This window comes from Saccopteryx leptura, chromosome 2 (assembly GCF_036850995.1).
Source record: "Saccopteryx leptura isolate mSacLep1 chromosome 2, mSacLep1_pri_phased_curated, whole genome shotgun sequence".
Taxonomy (NCBI): Eukaryota; Metazoa; Chordata; class Mammalia; order Chiroptera; family Emballonuridae; genus Saccopteryx; species Saccopteryx leptura.
This window is the reverse complement of record NC_089504.1, coordinates 124,876,086-124,880,520: the sequence shown is the minus strand read 5'-3', so window position 1 is coordinate 124,880,520 and position 4,435 is coordinate 124,876,086.

Here is a 4,435-nt window from a genome sequence, read left to right as displayed (position 1 = left end):
ATATCATAGTATCCAATCCAGTTCTTCCTCCACACAATAGCTCTAGTAATATATACACTATTAGATATATTGTAAGAAAACTTCTTTCATGTATGCTTTAGCATTGTGCTAATTCCCACAACTGATGTCAGATTTATTAAGTCAACTTTATTTTTTTAAATCTGTAGACCTATGCTTAAATACAGCAATGAGTCAATGGATCTAGGAATTCAGGATGTGAGAGATAGATAGGGATGGAAGTAGAGAGAGAGAGAGAATAAATATAATGAAGGCATCCCTGATTATTTTCAATTATTGTTTGATATAAGCTGACTTCTCTCCCTCATATCCCGGCAAGCTTTCCCCAGAAATTTCTGGATTTGCCTATAAAAAAATTAGTGCCACTAGTTCTTAATCTTTTGGCCATACAGAATGGTACAAGGTGTTCTTGGTTTAGCAAATTTTAAATCCCACCATCTGTTCGAAATTTTTATATGAAGCCTCCCTAGCATCTCAAAATCAGGATAGTGAGCAGAGTTATATAATGCCATATGGAAAATATAAAAAGATCTAAAAAGAATCATGGCAGCATGGCAGACCTTGTGATTTTTAAAAGCACTGAAAAATACAAAAAATACATTTTTATGTGAACTTCTTTAAAAATTTACAGGCTGGCTCAGGTATTTTTTGCTTACCTTGATCATTGAAAATAAAAGTAAACGTGCAAGTTGAATTATATGGTCATGAGTACAATTATTCTGATATAGCAAAATAGCCTCAGCTACCTAACCTGACCTTTAAGAAGCTTGCATAACTTGCATTTTCTCCATTTCTGCAGTCTCACATTTGGTGCACTAACAGCCACACTAAATTACTGCTGCACCTGCTAGTAACTCTGCCATCCTGTGCTTTAACTATCTTCTCCTTTCTTTTCCCTTTCTTTGCTAAGGCTTATTGAGCACCGACTAAGTGTCAGACCTGGTGTTCAGGAGAATGAAAAATGGACATGCGACAGGCTCTCATCATGATTTTAGAAGCAGGAGTCATGGCCTAACCATAAAGAATATGGTAAAGAAATGATAGGGTCCTGCGGTTCTGGGCAGGTTTTTGACCAATAAAGTGAATGTAAACTCTAGTCGTGAATCTGTATCATTACCTGGTTTTCCTCTCCTGTGAAGGGAATAATGTGCAGTTTGGGAAAATCCTTGCTTTTGAAATTCTCGCTTCCCTTTCTTCACCATTCATCTAATTTCTGCTCTGCCTTTATCTACTCTCCTCTGTGTATTTTGTTCCTTCTGACCTATTAGTTTCACCTCCATAGGACCTGAGCATTCTCAAGTACCCCCCCACCAATAATGAGAAAAACAAAATACAAATGAAAAGCCATCTCTGTGATCCTACAACCACTACATCTATTAATTACACAATCTTTTCTTCTATTATTCTCATAAATTTTTTGTTTCTTACTATTGCCACTTACGTATGCCCAACTCACTTCTCATTTTACTACCTATGGCTCCAATACTAACCACATAATTCATGTGTACACATATGAAAGTCAACAATTGCCAACTGTGACAGATCATTTTTCAGTTGAATTTATTAAATAACCCAGATGCATTTGCTATGTTTTCTACAATCTTTTGTAACCCACTGCACCTACCGATACTATCGGCTCTCATCACTTTCTATTCTATCTGCTTATATTTGAACATTTGTTATCTTTAATTTATATAGCATGCAAATATGTCCTATAATTTTATTTTAACTTTTCATAATTAAAACTGTTCTAGATTTCAACTTTAAAACAAGACTTTAATGTATCTTTAAGTAACATAAAATATTTTGTTGACAAAATGTTCAAAACTGATGACTTTGTTCCTTATAAAATCCTTCTCTAACATTCTTTACTGTAGTTACTGACACCAAGTCATCCAAGCTAACCTCTTGGGGAACCAAGATGCCCCCTCTGTTGAAGACTTTCTTTCTTCACTTTTACAACTTACTGGTTGCTAAGCTGCCATACATTTATTTTCTATATTCTCTTAAATATATTTCCTTATGTTTGTTACCATGTTATTTATTTATATTCTATTTATCATCTGACCATCTATTTATCATCTTTCTATACATAACTATATATAAATATTTTTCCAATTACTGCCGAGTATAAATAACATCACATCTGCCCTAGTCCATTTGGGCTGCTATAATAAAATACGATAGACTAGGTGGCTTGCAAACAACATAAATTTATTTCTTTGATTTCTGGAGGCTGGAAGTTTGACATCAGGATGGGTGCCAGCATGGTCAGGTGACAGCACTCTTTTTATATTAGACGTTTCTATATATCTTAACATAACGGAAAGGGCAAAGGATCTCTGTGGGGTCTCACTTGTAACAACACTGATTGTACTCTCATCACTTAGGATCCTCTCAACAGCTCTTCTCAATCCTTATACACTTATATTGGGTATAAGAATTTCAACATATGAATTTTGAGAAATATAAACATTCAGATCATAATGATTTTTTTTCCTTATATAACAACAAATTAGTGCTTCCTATAGCTGTCAGAATAACTCACTAGATAGAGCCTTTCCATGACATTAACAACATGCTCCTGAATCTGTCTTACCAATATATTATGAACAATACACAAAAGTGCTTGTATTAATCCTAATTCACACATTATGCTAAATCTTTTTAATTCTTATCCATAACCCTTAGTGTACTCCATCTCTTCCTTATTTTGTATTGTTTTCTCTGCCAGGATTTTCCTTCCCATGTTTCTTGATGAGCATAATTCTTACTTAATACTTTTGATTCATATCTGGTTAGATGTCATTGCCTGAGGAACCATTCCATGCCTCAACCCTCCCCCGACCCCGACACAATAAGACTGAATAAACCTAGATACTGCTCAGGCTTAATTATAAACACTTCTCTTTTTTTATTCACTTCTAAATTTTATAACAATTTTATATGTTACTCTGTACAATTTTATATAGTATACTCTGAATTCCTTTGGGAATTGTGATTTAATATTACTTATTATTTTTTTCTCTGTATAGCAATTTACAGGTGCTCAATACATACATAGATCTTAAATTTAAGCAATATGTGTATGAGAATTTTTTTAAATAAATGAAACATGGTATTGTAATAAAGGTAGAGTGGTGGGAGCTTAGGACCCTGGTTATTGGGATTTAAAAACTGTAGAGGTGTTACTGGGGTTATGACACAGTTCCATTCAAATGACAGTGATGTTAACACAAATTTTGGTGTAAGTCAAAACACACCCTAGTCTAAGCCACTTACTTATCTGAACACATCTGTAAAATCATAATCTAGGACATAAAGACACAACTAAACCACAGAGAAAGAAAAAAATACATAAATATACTGTACTGTACACTGTATTATATTAACAGAAAAAAATGAGTATAAAAATATCCCTTACCTTTATTCCTGTGGTTGGCTTGCACACTGGAAGATGGGAGAGAATGACCTATTGGGAAGAGGAAGCTGGAGAGGCAGGAGAACCTGCAGAAGGTGCTGGAGATACTGGGTCAGGTGAATCAGGATTCCTAAGGAACATGCAGGAGATGCTGAAGTTGATTCTACCTGTGTTACAGGTGTTTCATCTCAAGAAGCAGCTGATGTAGAGAGTACAGGATCCGTGTAGGCCTCTCTACCTCCATACAGAATTATTCTAGGCTAGTCTGGAAGGTTAATGACTTCTTCTATTCCAATATCTGCCTATAGCATTGCAAGGCATCCATAACAGCTCTGTAGACCTTACTGACTCTGTCATCACTGGGGTCCTCAGCCTGAGATTTTGCCACCCCATCCTCTACCATATAAAAAGCTCTGTCAAACCCTTGGTAGTACATCTCTTGGGTTCTGGGGTTTCTATCTATTCCTTTAATCAAGTGCTTCTCCAGCTGAATGAGCTCCTCAGCAGACAGCTACTCTCCCTGTGATGTCAGTAACTCTGTGACATCCATTATGATGGCTTTCCTCTTTTTCAAAGCATTACCATCTGAAGACTCTGACTTTCATTTAGGAGCCATGATAAAGGCCAAAAAGTCAAAAAACAAAGCAACGCAAACTGAACACTTGCACGTTTAATAGTCCAAAAATGGCATAGGTAAATGTATTGAGGGTCACCAACTCCCTCGTTCTTATGCCACATTACTGCATATTCCTCCACTGCACACAACCAAACTATTGTATTTCTCCATGTATAAGACACACCTTAATTTTGGGGCTTGAAATTTGAAAAAAAAAATGTATTACATAAAGTTATTGAACTCAAGTTTTTTTTATCATAAATTTACACAACTCCTCATCACTGTCAAAACTCTCATCCATTAACTTGTTGTCATCTGTGTCTGATGACGAATCACTGTCTTCATAAACTGCTTTGTCCTCAGTGCCATCTATGGCACTT